This window comes from Protopterus annectens, chromosome 14.part0 (genome assembly GCF_019279795.1).
Source record: "Protopterus annectens isolate FY-2018-M chromosome 14.part0, PAN1.0, whole genome shotgun sequence".
In the NCBI taxonomy this organism is placed as follows: Eukaryota; Metazoa; Chordata; order Ceratodontiformes; family Protopteridae; genus Protopterus; species Protopterus annectens.
Window position 1 is genome coordinate 215001639 of NC_056748.1, and position 18753 is coordinate 215020391.

Genomic DNA, 18753 nt, shown 5'->3' on the forward strand with positions numbered 1-18753 from the left:
CTGAAAATATTCATGTCACTTATCAATAGAAATGTACCACTGGCATAAGTTAAAGAACTATATGTATGCATGTATGTGTGTGTGAGCCTGTGCACATACGCACATGTGTGCATGTTTGTTGCATTTTTTTCATTAAGCAAAAATACTGAAGCATTTTTTACCCAAACATTTACATTATCTGGAATTTTCCTGCGGTGGAATATTTGGTGCTGTCACTATTGAGAAAGCTGCTGCCAACTTACATTCTCATAAAGAAATTAACTGAAGCAAGGATAGCTGTAAGCCTTTTCATAAGGGGAAAAAGCTCTTTCAGATTTACCAGTTCAAGTGTAGTACTTTCTGATGATTCTACATTGGTGTCTTGCTTACTTTAGTTTTGTTTAAATACATCAGTGATGGTAGATTTTTTTTTCTTAAAAAAATTCTAAAGCACGTGCAAACAAAAAGATATCTTGTTAGTCAATGTAGTACTTTTGCCTGCATCCTCTGAAATATCATCCTAAAGAGTTTAAACTTCCACGGTATAACTTAAAAATTACTTCAGGATGAATGAAATGAAGCCAACAGCAATCAAAATGTATTATTTTCAATAACAAGTGATGAGATCGGTTGTGGTAAAAAGCCACAGATACCTTGGAGAAATCTTCTCAGCTATGGACATTTAATTGCCAGAGAGAGAGAAAGTCTTATAAAGCACTTAATCAGGTTGACATAAAAAGGCCAGTCTGACACCCCCACATCCATTTAGTCTTGTATCAGCAGCATTAGTTTAGTCTGACACTCATTTCATCAAAGAAACTGCATCAATAGCCCCAGGGGTGTTTTTCTCCTTTCGTCTTTCAGCAATAGGTATCCATAGCACTGTAGCCTTAGTCATTTGCAACTTTATTACATGGAAAAACAAAAGAGCGGAGGGATGCTGCAGTCATATACACATTTATCTAACCCTAACTGTTCCGTCACGTCTACATGGGGTTTGAAACTACGGCCATCATCAATAGAAACAGCACGTTCATAAAGAAACCATGCTGACGCTGACACAGACCTGCTTTTCAGAGAGCATTTATTTTTCAGAATTATACATGGGTATATGAAATGTCTACTCCCACTGAGTACAATGTAGAAAACTGTCATTTGTCAGGTTTAAGAAACACCAAATTTATCTTCCAGTAACTAACATGTGGATGTTTTACTGTCAGTACAATATAAAATCCATGGCTTGTGAAAAGCACAAGAGTTCATAAATGATGCATTGTTTACATCTGTCATGAACTGAGCAATAGAAGATTTACACCCTCTATATTTTCACTAGTATTCAAAACAGATGTATTTTTTTCTTACATGACAATGCGTGCTTCTCACTAAATCATGCCATATGCTATTGCTTATTAATATTCACACAGCTTTACCAGATATTGCACCAGCATATACCAGAATAACATACATTACTTTAAACCATGTCTTATTATTGAGACTTTAATCTTATCAAGTTTATGCCGTAATTCACAGTTCTTTGCAGAAGCTTCTGGATTTGCTCTGCCACACTTAGCACTGACTACCTGCCAATCCCCAATGCAGAAAGAACAGTTAATTCCTACAAGGCACTGAGGAGATTACAGCCAGCAGCTGCAAAACCTGACAGACATTTAGGGAAGATCATCCTATAACTTCAGGTGAATGTTTTGAAGGTTAAGCTGGGCTTCAAAGCAATGAGACTAGACTGCTGCCTTTAGGAAAGTTAGAAAAAAAACATCATGCAGTCTTGTTGCAGGAAAATGTAAAGGCTTTTTTGAAAAGGTATGGTTGGGTAAGATTGATGGCAATAGTGTACATCTGTGTCTGTCTCCTCCTACATCTTTTAAATGTAAGTTTTTTAAAAGGGGTGGGACTTGTTGGAGATTCTGGACTATGAATGCAGAATACGATTTGGTTGTGATAAGTTAATTTCCATTATGGATTAGGTTTATTGACGAGACAGCTAGGCACTCAGTTCCTTTACCAAACATATTAGATACAAACTTTTGGCTTTTGGCTATACCATTACAAGGATATAAGTTGCTCATTATGGCCTAAAGTTGGTTAAGGGTGGTTATTGTGTCACTGTTTAATTTGTTATTTAGGAGTGATAAATGTCTACCTTCTGATTGATTCAACTATTTTGACAGGTTTAATCAATGGAGACACTATGATTTGAAAATGGCAGATAGGCAGAGTTAAACATGTTAAAATTTGCAATGGGTGTGACAAGAATGGGCAGGATTAGGAATCAGTATATTAGAGGGTCAGCTCAGGTTGGATGGTTTGGAGACAAAGTCGGAGAGGCGAGATTGTGTTGGTTTGCACATGTGCTGAGGAGGGATGATGGGTATATTGGGAAAAGGATGCCAAGGATAAAGCTGCCAGGTAAGAGGAAAAGAGGAAGGCCTAAGATAAGGTTTATGGATGTGGTGAGAGAGGACATGCAGGCGGTTGGTGTGACTGAGCAATATGCAGAGGACAGGAAGAAATGGATACAGATGATCCGCTGTGGTGACCCTTAATGGGAACAGCCAAAAGAGAAGAAGAAGATAGAAATGAGTACTCATCCATATTTTTTTTCTTTTCTTTCCATCCATTGTGATACAAGTATTTGTTTTTTTTTGCAAACCAGCAGACATTTTTTCTGTTAATTTTTTATTTTGTATGCTTTTATATAGTGATGCGTAATGCTGTATGCATTACGTTTTGTTTGTGTTGATTTATTCAGTCTACAGTTGTTGGATGGCAGGGATCTTACAAGTATTTTTTTCTATAAAAAAACAAAAAAAACAAACAAAAAGGGGCTAGTAGAATCCATCCAGCTACTGATAAATCATCTGTAGCATCAAATTTGCAAGTAGGTTTATACAATAGAAATGTCAGAACACATTCCTCTAAAGATGTTGTTGTTGTTGTTTGTCTTTCGGCTTTTCCCGGTTAGGGGTCGCCACAGCGGAACTCCGGTCCACTAATGACTGGCAGTAGATTTTAACGAACGCCAAGGTGCCAGCTCGATGTCCAACCTTCAACAAAGGCACGCTCATTTATGCATGTCTTTCAAATGCCCATCCAACTGCGGGGAGGACATGCAGACTCCACACAGAAGGCACTCCCCACACTCCAGCCAAGAATCAAATGGGAGAACCTCTTGCTGTGAGGCAAAACGCTACCGCTGCACCACCGCAGCTCAACCAACACATTCCTCTAAAGATATACATATTATTCAAATGGCTCAATCATAGTAATACCAGATGTACTCAACATGGCTTAAGTGAATGTCATAAAATGCAGTGCAGTTTTATTCAAAAAACAAGAATCCACACACCATTATGCCATATCAGAGATGCCTCTTTTAAAACCGACTTATTCATTAAGGATCGGTACATCAACAATAACCTAATTTTAGATCATATGCAAGTCATAGTCAGAAAATCCTGCCTAGCATAGTTAATTCTAAAAGGCATATGTTGCAGGAGTATTTCTTTAGATATCTCATCCCACATGAAAGAGCTTACAGATTCCTCACCAAGTATTATTACTGCTTTCAACTCACTAAGCTACACTGATAGATTAAAAGCACCTTCACTGAATTTTGTCTTATGCAGGGTACTTCATGGTGGTCCATGCTTAGCCTTCTGAGGTATGGAAGCATAGATTTCGCCCTTCCATCTCCAAAATGTGGAACACAGTTTCTTGTTTTGTGAACAAATGCGTAAAATGTGGAACACTTACTAAAAAACACTTGATACACTTGATAATAACTTCAACTGGGAAACATACAGCATAGTTACTGTTTCTTCATATTTATAAAAGCTCGGCCCATCTGTCATAGCTGATGGTACTTCAAGTAGACATGAAACATATCATTATACTTATAAAACAATATTTTTTTAAATTAAAATCAATTTAACAACATAATCATAAAAAAGAACATGTATACAGAAACGTGACAGACATTCTAATACAAACCTGATAAATCATACCCTCCCCTTTATTCCATAACCATTACTTTAAGTGATTCAAAACTTGTTGTATCTCTCACAGTCGGTTATTTAATAATACAACACAATAATTTATACTAAACCATGTTTTTTTTAACCATTGGTAACATTATTAGGAAAGATAACAATCTTAAAGGCAAACCCACACAGTCTATGTACCCTTCTGTAAATGACTTTCAGCAAGCTGAATCATGTCACCCAAAAGACCATTATCTTAATATTTAAATGTGTACTACAAAGCATTGCCTTCCCAGGGACTGCATAAAGATTTATTATCATACAAGGTAAAGAAATGCTCTGCTAGTTCTATAGATTCAGAAGTTACTGCATAACATTGTTTCATCCCAAAATGAATCAGTGCTCTAATATCAGATGGCAGAAATCTAGTGGGACCAATAATGGAATCCCAAATGAAACATCAGTGCAGTTGCGCATTTGTTTTAGCAGAAATATGAACTACCAGTAAGTGTTATAACATAATACTTGCAGCAGTTCCAAGTGTTATTAAGTATGTCTTCACAAGTTTTATGCATTGTAGCATAGTGAAGTCTCACAAATAGCTTTCTCGGTCTCTTTCTCAAACATAGTTACAGGATGTAGTTCAGCTGTACTTATAACGTCTGAGCCGTTTTCCTGTAGTACTACAGTCTCTCCTTCCTCAAGTAGGATGCACCGATTAACTATTTCAGACCAGGATAAAGCTACTTCATCTTCTGGATCATCATCACTGATAAGATCAGTTGAAGTAATCCGAGGCTATGGTTCATGCTCAGATACTCCACAAACATTATAAATACATGGAGCATCCACGGTACAGCTAAACTCCTTCTCTAAATAATTTTCCAGAAAACACTGGCAGTGTTTCACCTTCTGTATCAACCCTCCAGTCTATTGTACAGGTAGAGGAAATCACATGCTCCAGTAAAAGAGGATAAGAATTTTCCTTATGCCCTGGTCACATTTTCCCCTAGTCAATACAAATATCATATGGGGTGTCGCCTCAAAACAGGCTACTAGTCTAGTACGACTAACTGGGTCAAAAACAGCTAGACAAACAGAGATATATAGATAGATAGATAGATAGATAGATAGATAGATAGATAGATAGATAGATACATTACTGAGGTACAACCGAGACGTCTGCATGGAGACCTTATCACAGTACCACAAATACCCTGACCAAAGACCTTAATCTTTACTGAATCATGCATAACACGTGCTATCCTAGATTCCTTAAACTAATGAGCCCTCTGCTTACACAGTAAGCTTCCTATACATGTCAAGCAATAAAAATGCATTGACCCCTATTCCAAACTATGCTAGATGACTATATAGGCCATCATGCATTTGCCCTAGGGTATATAGCATGTCACTCATAGACTGAAAGCATTACATAATACTTATCCAGTTATTTCTGAGTTTTATTGGCAAGGCCTCACAATAGTTTTCTGGATCACACTCCTGCTGTATAACTCTAAATGTGTGAACTCAGTAAGGGTGAATTTGTCTTTTTGCAAGCTTCGTATGTGCTACAAATTCTGATGCCCTATGAGATATTACAAAAAGCACAACCTGGGGGAAAACAGACATGTTTTGTCTTCTATGCAGCTAAAGTTTCAACATCTTATTCATAATATACTAGATTTTGTGCAAGAAAACTCAAAAAGTCCCAGCTTGCTGATCACAACTAGTATTTATTAAAGGGTAAAACAACTGAAAATATTACAAAATTCACCATGATTAATCATGAAATGGAATAAAAGAAGAAAGCATAAGAAAAAGCAATGTACACTTATGTGACTTTCTTGAACGTTTTGTGCACAGCCTGCAGTATTGATCAAAAATAAAATGGAAAAACTTGTGCTTCCTTTCTGTCTCGTGTGAAATATTTAAAAAAATGGGTACACAATATGGTAGATGATGGATGAAATAAAATAATGAAAAACAAAATACATTTACTGCTTGTTCACAATTATCTACTAATGTATAACCATTAAGTTCTTGTAATGCTTTGTACTGATCACCATGGTTTATTATTGCTGCACTTACTATTTGATATTTAACACCTAATGTGCACTCATAGCCAGCCTTAGGCATAGGCCAACTAGGTGGCCACCTAGGGTGCCGCTCTAGCAAGGGCACTTTTCCAGCAAACTGGATGGTGTAAATAGACCGGGATGAGGGCACCAGGTGGTGTGGGGTGGGGGCACTGTGGAGCCATTTTGCTTAGGACACCACTTGACCTAAGGCCAACACTGTGTGCACCGATTCAGATTTAGTTTTGCCTAGTAATATTTATTTTGCTCCCCTATGATGCCTTTGTTTTTAGTCTGGGCCCAAGATGTACGTAAAAAGGGTCATTTCTTAAACTGTTTACAAGGTAGGAGACATCAAGTTTATCTAGGCTGTCACTTCTTATGTCCTCTCCATCCATACCTCCCTGTCTCCTCACCCTGCTTCAACCTGCCCCATGGCCTTTTGAATCCCATAATGCATTCCAACAGGCAAAGTTCTATTCAGCCATGAACATCTTAATCATCTGTAAAATTAATACAAGGCAAAAAATATAGGTATATTTCAAAAACATTTCACTCATTTTTGCTGTAGCTCTCAGCATGTCTACAAGTGATCAACTTATTGTTTGTTGCTAGTGTCACAAAATGCTACCAGCCCAGCTATCTGGAATTTTGTAAACAATTATATGTCAGTTGTAAATATCAACATGATTCATATAAGATACTTGCATTACAAATGTATTAGAACTGTATGTCAGGTGTATATCAAACTGCTGGTACATAAGTGTGTGTTGAAAAGGTTTTTGCAAAATGCTTAAAAATGTAACCACAGCATGCCCTACTGGAATAGAACAGAAATGTACCTGCACTATTGTAACTGTTTAGATGTACATATTTAACAGTGGAAACTGAAATACAGAAAGTTAATTTCAGAAAAATAGCTGAAATTAAATTACTTTATGGCCAAGCCATAAAAAGATGGTATCTTTCAGTTTCAGTGCAGAGACATACACAATGTCTAGAACTAGGGAACTTTATGTATTGTCTTGGAAGTGTTTTATTGTTTTTTGACTTCCAGCATGTACCAAGATCTGAGGAAAAGCCCTTCTAAATGTAGTTTCACGGGTAGAGGCTAAATACTGCTAGCTTTCAGTAGTGGGGGCTTACTTTGGATAGAGTCATATGACAAGAAAGGATATCAATCTGCAAGCTATCAGAGCAGTAATATTTGTGATATTAATTTAAGAACTAACAGAGAGACAGGGCATTCTATATTTTGTCTTGGACCTGGCAAGATCCATTCACAACACATCCGCCGTACTATGAGTAAGTATAGGGAACAGTATAATTGTCTTGGATATAGACAGGAATATAACAAATTTTATTTTAGATATTTTTCTTTATTTATCTGAGACTGTCCTGCAATGTGGTTTTAAATATTTCATGTCACTGAACTCTGATATCATTGTAAATATATACTGGGCAGTTTCTTGTTCTTGTATTATTTATTATTAAATATATTTAAACCATTCATTGTGGCTGATCTTTCTAGAAATATTTAAGTCCTGAGAGTACTTGCAAAATTATTTAGTGACACTGTGAGCTACTCCTAATAGCCTTGTTCTTGGTCAAGATTGGATTCATATTGATAGTAACATTACACAGTAAGATTGGGCACCCTTTGTTAAGGGCCTTAACGTAGCTGATAAGGAGTTGGCTGGTGGCAGTAATGACTATCTTACAGTCTGGGCAGCAGGGGTCATAGCTAGTAAACCTGTGCCAGCCTTTCCCAGGTGTGGGTGTTTGTGTATAAATCAGACCTCAAAGAGTGTATGTGTGTCAGCTGCATGGGCAGGGACATGAAGCACTGGCTGGACAGAGAGGGTGCTGGAAGTCTTGGCTTAGCCACTCAGCTGAGATCTCAACTCTATAGCTGTGCCAATGGGAAGTCTTATTGGAGATCAGGAGAAAGAGGAAGAAACCAGCCCCAGATTGATTGTGGTCCATGTGTGTTCTTAAGGGAAATTGCAGTTGATGCAGAGAGCTGCATCTGGAAATGCCATGTGTGTGTACCTGTCATCATTCCATTGTACATCCCCCACTGGTGCTAGTGGTGAAGATTGAGGCTCCTTGATTACTAGGCCAGTGTTGGGGTGTCACAGCTAGTTATACTAACAAAGAGTAATAAACAAATAGGTTAAAGACATTCCAAGTTTGAATAGCATCTATGGCATCTGTTAGAACTTTCGTGGGGTGAGGGTCATGCCTATCCAGGGAAGAGAGTGGTGCATACCAGGGCTATGGAAGCCAATCAACTACAGGAGGCATAGGGGCAGTCCTCTTCACAGGTACAAGGGGCATGCACTTGCATGGGGAGGGAACAGCGGCTTTTCTGTCAATGTGGGCTCACTTATCACCAACTATGGAAAGGGGGTAGTGGCCTGTAACATAAGCACTTCTTGCAAGGATAATAGAAGGGGCTCAAAGCACTGTCATCCCTCCAAAGAACTTTAACCCTCAGGTTAGGCATGTCCAGTAGGGAAGTGAAAATATGGTCAAGTCCATTCTGGGGAGGACTGAAGATCAGTAGGCAGGGTTTGCAAACATCTCGTAAGAAAAATACTTGGTTATTTCCCTTACAATAGTAATGAAAGATTACAGTTCATGTTAATAATGTGTTTGCCATTTTAGGATGTGTACACTTTCCATAGGATACAGAGACTGCAGAGTTATTGCATTTAAGTAATGCAAGTTTGGGAATGATGCAAAATGCTCCACACATGAAAGTGCAGGGGGTTTGATATGCTACTAAAAATTATATTTTCATTTGTTCTGCCTGGAAGGTTAATTAAATCATTTGATACCAGGTACTTTATTTTGTGTTGATTTTCATAGCAGAACCATCTTTCCCAGGAACATTAGGATTTATCCTCTGTTTCACATGAGTGTTAAAACTGACAGAATGAAAACCCCATGCTTCAGAAAATTAAAATTACTTTCTGCCATCTGATGTTACAGCATAGAACAGTTAATTTCAAGCCAGTACATTCTGGTAGAAAATTCTCACTATGTGCAAATGCTACTACAGCATGGTCACCAAAGGTATACTTCCCATAACTCATTTTCCTGCTTTTAGGTGCTGACAGGAAATGAAGGGCATGCCATGGAATTCAGTGATCTAAGTTTTTTTAAAATGAGTCTGAAGGGGTAGGAAGAGCATGTCATTTCTTGAGTACAGAGGTTTGTTAATTTTGCCCTTCTTTAACTCCATTTAGTAAACTCTGAATTAGCTGGGAACTGTGTGACATGTATGCCTGTGCTGTACTTAACAGGTAGCATATGGAGAGTAAAACATTTGTAAGCAAGTGTCCCTAGCCTTAAGACACAATACCCTGCTTTTTCCCCTAGCTTATGCAAACTGCAAAAGCTTTCTTTTACACTGTTAAACCATACATCAGATTCTAAGTTTCTTTAAGCAGTAGGTCTCCAGAAACTAAAATTATAAAACACACACACACACACACACACACACACACACACACACACACACACACACACACACACACACACACACACACACACAAACACAAATACTCACTGGAGAAAATTTGAAGCATAGGACTGCACAACATTTGCTACATAAACATAGCCAATACTAATGGCAGAGCAGACAGAAAAAAAGGCAACCCATAATGTTGAAAGCTCACATTTAAGTCAGGTGATAATGTGGATTTTAGAAGGGATGTAAAACTTAAGATAGCTTAAATTGCACATGTGTGTGTGTACAGACACACACTCAGATTCCTTTTTACCCTGGTTTACTGCACCATCAGAATTGCTTACAACAATTAGATAGGTGTGTCAAACTGAAAACATCTGCAAGGGGAAATAAGTATAACTGCCCAGCTCTTGGAAAACAAGATATTTTGTTTATTTTGTTTTAGATTATCATGCTAAGTCATCACTACTATTCTCTTAAAGAAGCAGGAAAAGTTAATCAGTTTCACAGGGGTGAAACAGATCACATCATTGTCATTTCTCAGTAAATAGTGACCGCTACAATCAAAAGTGCAAATTCCCCAGGAAATTAGAGATGGAAGGGCTGCAGCAAGTCACAGTATCATCTCTGTTGAGGGTGGAGGATGAAGAATATGGAAGTGAGAGAAAACAGCACACAGTAGTGGCATTTCTGATGAAGGATATGAGGGAGATATAAAGAAACAAAAGAGTCATGCTTCTACTTAAGAATGTACAATAGAGGGAAAGTAAAAACAAAAGCAACAGGGGCATATCTGGTGAAGGATATTAAACTGAGAGAAAGTAACAATTAACAGTGACACCTCTGGCAAAAGTTATGGAATTCAGAGAACGTTATAAGTAACAGCTGGATCTCTGCTGAAGAATGTGGAACAGAGGAAAAGCAACAAGTAACAGAGACACCTTTGATGAGGACCTGGAGCTGAGAGAATGTAACTGTAAAGAAATTACATTTTTGCTTAAGGAGGTGACGTAGAAAGTATCAAATGACAGTGATGCATTTGGTGAGGAATATGGAACGCAGATAAAAAAGTAACAAGTAGCACTGACACTGCTGGTGAAGGCTGTGCTGTGGAGGAGACATATATGTTACAATGATGCTTCTGGTAGAGGATATGAAATGTAGGGCAAGCAACTTGTAACAGTGAATTTTTTAATAAAGAATGTGGCATATAGGAAAACTAATAAGTAAAAGAGACACCTGTGTTAGTGATATGGAACCAAAAAAAGTAAAACTATCATTGAAATTTCTGCAGAAGGATGTGGTATAGAGGGAGCGTAACAAGTATCAGTGACAGCTGTGGTGAAGAATATGGAATAAAGGGAAAGTGACACAAAATCAAATATCTCTGGAACACGATGAGGAGCAAGAAGGAAAGGAAGAAGTAACAAATAGAATGTGTCATGATAGGGACAGCAACATGCAACTATACTGCCTGATATGGACAGCAATGCGCAACTGTACCACATGATAGGGACAGCCATGTGCAACTGTACCACATGATAGGGACAGCAACGTGCAACTGTACCGCCTGACAAGGACAGTAAATGTGCAGCTGTTACTGCCTGGTAGGGACAGCAACCGTGCAACTGTACCACCTGATAGGGACAGCAACTGTGCAACTGTACCACCTGATAGGGCCAGCAACTGTACCACCTGATAGGAACAGCAACCGTGCAACTGTACAGCCTGAGAGGGACAGCAAACATGCAACTGTACTGCTTGATAGGGACATAAACCATGCAACTGTACCGCATGATAGTGACAGCAACCATGCAACTGTACTGCCTGATAGGGACAGCAACGTGCAACTGTACCACCTGATATGGACACCAACCGTGCAATTGTACCATCCAATAGTGACAGCAAATTGCAACTGTACTGTCTGATAGGACAACAATGTGCAACTCTACCACCTGATAGGGACAGCAAAGTGCAACTGTATTGCCTGAGAGAGCAGCAATTGGCAGATGTAGTGCCTGATAGAGACGGCACGTGCAATTGTACCACCTGAAAGGCACAGCAATGTGCAACCCTACCACCAGATATAGACAGCAATGTGCAACTGTACTGCCTGATAAGGACAGTAATGTACAAGTATACCACCTGGTATGGAAAGCAACCTGAAAATGTGCTGCCCGATATGGATAGCAATGTGCAACTGTACTGCTTGAGAGGGACAGCAACCTCTAACTCTACTGCCTGATAGGGACAGTAGTGTGCAACTCTACCACCAGATATGGACAACAATGTGCAACTGTACTGCCTGATAGGGACAGCAATGTGCAATTGTTCTGCTTGATAGGGACAGCAATGTGCAACTGTACTGCGTGATAGGGCCAGAAATGTGTAAGTATACCACCTGATATGGACAGCAACCTGCAACTGTACCACCTGATAGGGACAGCATTGTGCAACTGTATTGCCTGATAGGGACAGCAATGTGCAACTGAACCACCTGATAGGGACAGCAACATGTAGCTCTATGTCCTGATATGTACAGCAACATGCAACTCTACTGACTGAGAGGGACAGCAATGTAAACTGTACTGCCCGATAGGGACAGCAACATGCAACTGTACTGTTTGGTAGGGACAGCAATATGCAACTCTACCACCAGATATGGACAGCAATGTGCAACTGTACTGCCTGACTGGGACAGCAATGTGCAACTGTACTGACAGATAGGGACAGTAATGTGCAACTGTATTGCCAGATAGGGACAGTAATGTGCAAATCTACCACTAGATATGGACAGCAATGTGCAACTGTACTGTCTGAGAGGGCAGCAATGTGCAACTGTTCTGCTTGATAGTGACAGCAATGTGCAACTGTACTGCCTGATAGGGCCAGAAATGTGCAAGTATACCACCTAATATGGACAGCAACCTGCAACTGTACCACCTGATAGGGACAGCAATGTGCAACTGTATTGCCTGATAGGGACAGCAATGTGCAACTCTACCACCAGATATGGACAGCAATATGCAACTGTACTGCCTGATTGGGACAGCAACATGCAGCTCTACATCCTGATATGGACAGCAACATGCAACTCTACTGACTGAGAGGGACAGCAATGTGAACTATACTGCCAGATAGGGACAGCAGCATGCAACTGTACCGCTTGGTAGGGACAGCAATGTGCAACTCTACCACTAGATATGGACAGCAATGTGGAACTGTACTGCCAGATAGGGACAGCAATGTGCAACTGTACTGTCAGATAGGGACAGCAACGTGCAACTCTACCACCAGATATGGAGAGCAATGTGCAACTATACTGCCTGATAGGGCCAGAAATTTGCACGTATACCACCTGATATGGACAGCTACCTGCAACTGTACCACTTGATAGGGACAGCAATGTGCAACTGTACTGCCAGATAGGGATAGCAACATGCAACTGTACCACCTGATATGCACAAAAATGTGCAACTGTACTGCCTGATATTGACAAAGACATGTAGCCCTACCATCTGATCAGGACAGTAACATTCAGCTGTACTGACTCATAGGAACAATGTTCAGCTGTACTGCAGGATAGGGACAGCAATGTGCAACTGTACATTGATAGGGACAGCAACATGCAGCTCTACCTCCTGGCATGGACAGCAATGTGCAACTGTACTGCCTAAGAGGGACAGCAACAATCAACTGTACTACCTGATAGGCATTGCAACGTCCAACTGTACTGCCTGAGAGGGACAGCACCATACAACTGTATTGCCTGAGTAGGACAGCAGCATACAATTGCACTGCCTGATAGGGATAGCAATGTGCAACTGTACTACCGGAGAGGGACCGCAACATACAACTGTAATGCCTGAGAGGGACAGCAACATGCAACTGTACTGCCATTGCTGGAGGAGGTGGGATCATTTTACATTGACAGTAGTAATGTCTGCATATAGTAATGATACTTAAATTTGCTGACATACCCTAGCCAAGCAGCTAAGCAGAAAGTAAGCAATTCTCTCACATATGATCCAGTTCTGCATTTCCAACTTTCTTAAAATAACTATACCTACGTCATGAAAACATTGGTCTAATTTTTTTTTTTTTTGTTTGTGTGTGTGCATGTGTGTGTCTAACTGATTAATACATAGGTTCATAGGTTCATAGGTAGATACTAGGCTATCTGCCCTAAGGCATTTATAAGCCTAGCCAGAGTGTATTTGGCTTCCACCTCCCTATTATATTAGCCTACTGTGCCTCTGTAAAGTAGGTCACAGAGGGTACCCTTTTAAGATTAGTTTACTGTGCCTCTGTCTAGCAGGGACACAGAAGAGATCCCAGGGGTGAATTTTTGATTTCCCATCCACGCGTCAAGATTTTGCTTGAAGAGGGTGAGCGAGGGGCTATGTCTAACATGAATTGGGATTCTATTCCAGAGTGAGGGGAGCCTCTGGGAAATGAATCTGTCCCTCCAGCATGTCCTATTTATTTTTGTGCTGAGGTTTAGGTCCCTGGAGCATGTAGCTCTAAGGGACTTGGATTTTTTGAGGTGGAGCATGTCCATTAATTCTGGGTTTGACATGGCTTTGTATGTCAGGCATAGATCGCCTCTGAGTAGGCGGTAAGCAACTGAGTAGAGCTGGAGTTTCTTTAGTCGAGCTGCAACTCTTGGTGAGGTACTTTTGGGGTCTCTCCAGTTGCTGCAGGTGTCAGATAAGGTACATCCCAAAAGGGGCATTATATTCAATTATGGGCCTGATGAGTAGAGGGGCACAATGACCTCTCTTGATCTAGATGCGAACCCTTTCATGATAAGATGGGCTATACAGAAGGTCTTTCTAACCACTTTGGCAACGTGATTATCAAAGGAGACATTACTATCTACATTGGTCCCCAAATCTCTAATTACTTCTTCCGTACTTAATGGATTACCACCTATGTGGTAATCTGTGGGCAGCTTGTTTTTCCCAAAGGGGATGACTATGCACTTTTTAGCATTTAGCTTGAGGCCGTGGCTCTGGCACCAAGCATCCATCTCTGTGAGACCCTTTTGGAGGATGCTTGTGTCAGCTGGAGATTCGATTATGGCCCCCAGTTTGCAGTCATCTGCGAACTTTGTCCGCCATAATTCCCCCGTGTTAGCCTGAACCTCAGAGAAGTATATACCGAACAAGAGAGGTCCCAGAACTGAGCCCTGTGGGACGTCACTTGTAACTGGCTTGGATTCGGACATGGCACCTGCGATTCTGACCATGTGGGTTCTATCTCTGAGCCAGTTTGCAACCCATCTTGTGATATAGGGGTTGATATTTAAGCTTGTAAGCTTATTTATGATGCCTGAGTGGGGTATTGTGTCGAAGGCTTTTGCGAGGTCCAGGTAGGCTGTGTGGACTACCTTGCCCTCATCTATGGCTTTGGTAACTGTTTCAAAGAAATCAACTAGGTTTAAGAGGCAAGATCTGCCCTTAACAAAGCCGAATTGGGTAGCTTTACAGACCAGACTAGTCAGGCTTATGGGGCGATAGTTTTTGGGGTCCATTGTGGTACTACCTTTGTGGAGTGGGACCACTGTAGCAGTACGCCATTCTTTGGGTACATATCCTGTAGTAAGGCTAAGTTTGAACAGTGACTTAATGTGAGGGTTCAGTTCTTCTTGGAGCTCATGTAACACACAGCCTGGGACACCGTCCGGTCCCATAGATGCTGTGTTTTTTGCTTTGGAGAGGGCAGCTTTCACCTGTGCATCTGTGATGTCAGGGAGGTTACATTCAGTTGGGATAGGCATTTGCTCCTTTGGGGGAAGGGGGGGAGAAGTTTGCACTGAATCTGTCTGCCAGGATGTTGGCTATGTCTGTAGGTTCGGTATATTTTGTACCATTATGCAACAATTCAGAGCATATCTGGGAGTTTCTGCCCATGTTCCTGACATAACTAAAGAAGGCCTTGTGATTATCTTTAGTGTCTAGGGCAATTTTTCTTTCGAAACTGGCCTTTGATGATTTTATGAGGGATTGAAGTTTCTTGCTAATACTGATCAGAGATGCCTTCCCTTTTTGGAATTTTGCTCTGTCATGTAGTAGCTTCCTCCTTCTGTTGTATAGCTTATTTATGGCCGGGGTCCACCAGACTGGTCTCCTGTTTTTGGAGGAGTGAGTCTTGGTTTTATTTGGGATAGCACGATCCATGCATTCCTGCAGGTGCTAATAGAATGCATTTGTAAAGGATTCTGTGGATTGGGCTGTATTATCCTCTGTCCCAGGGGCTTTGAAGGATTCCACCTCAGTCTTGAGAAGTGCAAAGTTGGCTTTTGAGAAATTCTTTACAGTGATTTCCTTGGCTGGGGTGGGGACGGGATATGGATGTCCAGGGAAATTTGTTTATGGTCTGATCTTACCAATGAGGTGATTACCTCTGGTGTGGAACATAGAGTCCCCATGTTGGTGATGACCAGGTCCAATATGTTGTTCCCTCTTGTGGGAGTGGTGACCAGTTGTTCCATTGCGTTAGAGTTTATAAATTCAAGGAACCGTTGGGCGAGGGTGTTTGGGCTTGAGTAGTTTTCCCAGTCAATGTTTGGGTAGTTGAAGTCACCCAATAACATAGTGTTTGGAGAGACCTTCATATTCTCCAGTGTTCTCAGGAATGCCAAGTGGGGTTCCTGTAATAGGGAGGGTGTTCCGTAGCAGGCTACAAACTGAAAGGCAGTTTTGCCTGCAGTTAGTTGCACATGGATGGTTTCCGATGCTTCGTGCAGTGCCACTAACCTGGAGGTGTAGGTATCTTTGATGAATATAGATACTCCCCCTCCTTTTGTGCTTCAGTCTGAGTTTTGGTAGTGCTGGGGTGCTCTCAGGAGCCTTGAACCAGGTTTCTGTTACTGCACAGACATTGATTTTCTCCATACTGAGGAGAGCCTCGAGTGCATGCATCTTGAGGTTTAGACTTCTGGCATTGAGTAGCATTACCTTTAGTTTTTTTATCCTTGGGTTGTCTATGGGGGTGGGTTTGTGCACATGTACACAAAATGCTAAATAAAGATTGGAGTAACCCTCAAGCATCAAACCAATAACCCACAAGATATGAGGGAATGCTTAGTCATCATGAATTAAGGAGTATTCCAAGTAGAACAGAATTAAAACAGTGAATGAACTTCCATAGTGTATTTGAACAATGTTTTATTAAAACATTAAAACCAGAGTTAAGTGTTTATGTCCTTATACTGGTCTGGCCTTCATCAGAACTAAAATAACTCTACACTCTTCCATATTTAAATGATAATTCCATCCAATTAGTCCATTAACCAGTCAATTAATGTAAAGGTTCCACTTTAAAAATTACTGTTTAGAATTTTACAGCAACAAACTTGAACTTGGAAGTCATTCTTTTACTAGTCACCATAGTGGCTGTTCAAGGTATTTTTATAATTTTGATGCTCTTAATTTCAGCACACTACTAATACGTATAGCATCATACAGCACTGGGAACACATTAGCATTTAGTCGGATTTGCTACATCACCTCTCTGTATTCCAGCCTCAGTTCCCAGAGATCACTCCTGGGATTTATAAACACTTTTTCTAAAATAAAAAAGAATAAAATTTTATATTCCCACAACATTTTTGTTTATGTTTATAAAGTGCATTATTAATAGTCTTCTTACTAATGTTATAGTAGTGCTTGTATCATCTTCTCTTGAGCAAACATTCATTCTTCCCTATGTAGTAGGCATGACAGGAATTGCAAAAGGCTAGGTATACTACTTCCTTTGTATTGCAATCATAATACTCTATAGTATTCACCTCATAATCAGTAGACCTTAAATTCAGACTTACAACCTGGTAAATGTTATACCATTAACCAGCTATGAAACCATTATACTTGGAGACGTTCACACTGATTTGGCTTCACTTTCTTCCTCTTCTCCTACTCTTGGCCTCAATCTTTATAGCTTCCACCAACTCATAACCTCCCCTACCAGAGCCAAAAAATCCTCTACCTCTGGCACTATTATAGACTGGGTCCTAACTTCCACCCCTTGTGTCTGTCATAGCCGTGGCACACTCCCCAACTCCCTGAGTGACCATTCCCCTACCCATGTCCAAAGTTACTCTTAACAGTCACCCAACGAACACGTCTACAGAGTATGTCACAATCTGACTCACTTCAACCCAGACAAGTTTAACTCTATACTGCCCAACATCAACTGGACCTTCCTTTATAACCTCCCCCTAAAATGATGTTGTAGTCACTTTCAATTAAATATTTCTAGACATATTAAACACCATGGCCCCATCTAGAAAAATTAGAGTAAAATCAAACTGTGACCCCATGGCTCACTAAGAAACACATTCAATTATGCACCAGACGGACACAGCCTGGAATACCTGGGTCAAAAATAAAACCCCTCCTCTACTCCAACACTACAAAGAACTAAAACATGTATAAAAAACTAAAGATAAAAAAATCATTTTTCACTTCCAACCACTGCAGGCACGTACCAACCCCAAGAAATTCTGGGCCACCGTTAACACAATCCTCTACCCCCAGTACCCCTCCCACCCCAACTCCTTCCCCCTCAATACTGCCACTGAAACACCTGTTTTATTAAACAACTACTTCATAGAAACAATCCAAAAACTAACACAGTCCCAAAGCCTCTTCTCTGATTTTAGCCCCAGTCTCCCTTCCTCTAAAACCTTCTTCTTACAACCTTTTGCCACTGCCTTTATCAAATCCCAACTAATTAAACTCAAACCTTGCTCTCCCTCTGTAGACAATTTACCCCCCCACTTCCTTAAAATTGCTGCCAACTCTATAACCTACCCAGTCTCTATCCTCGTTAATCATTCCATTACTGAGTCTGTTGTCCCAGAATTATGGAAATCCTTTTACACAATCCCTCTCCATAAAGGTGGTAACTCCACCGATCCCTCAAACTATCGCCCCATTGCTACACTATCCCCTCTCTCCAAAATACTAGAAAAATGTGTTCATTCTCAGCTACTTAAACACCTGCTTGACAATGTCTTAACTTCCACCCAGGATGGCTTTAGACCCCATCACAGCACATCTACAGTTCTACTCTCATTCAACCAAACTGTAGCAGAAGCCCATGATAACAACCTTCTTCTTTCCTGTGTATTCCTTGATCTCTCAAAAGGCTTTTGATACCATCTCACACTCTAAACTGTTAACTAAACTTTCTGACCTTCACCTCTCTGCCC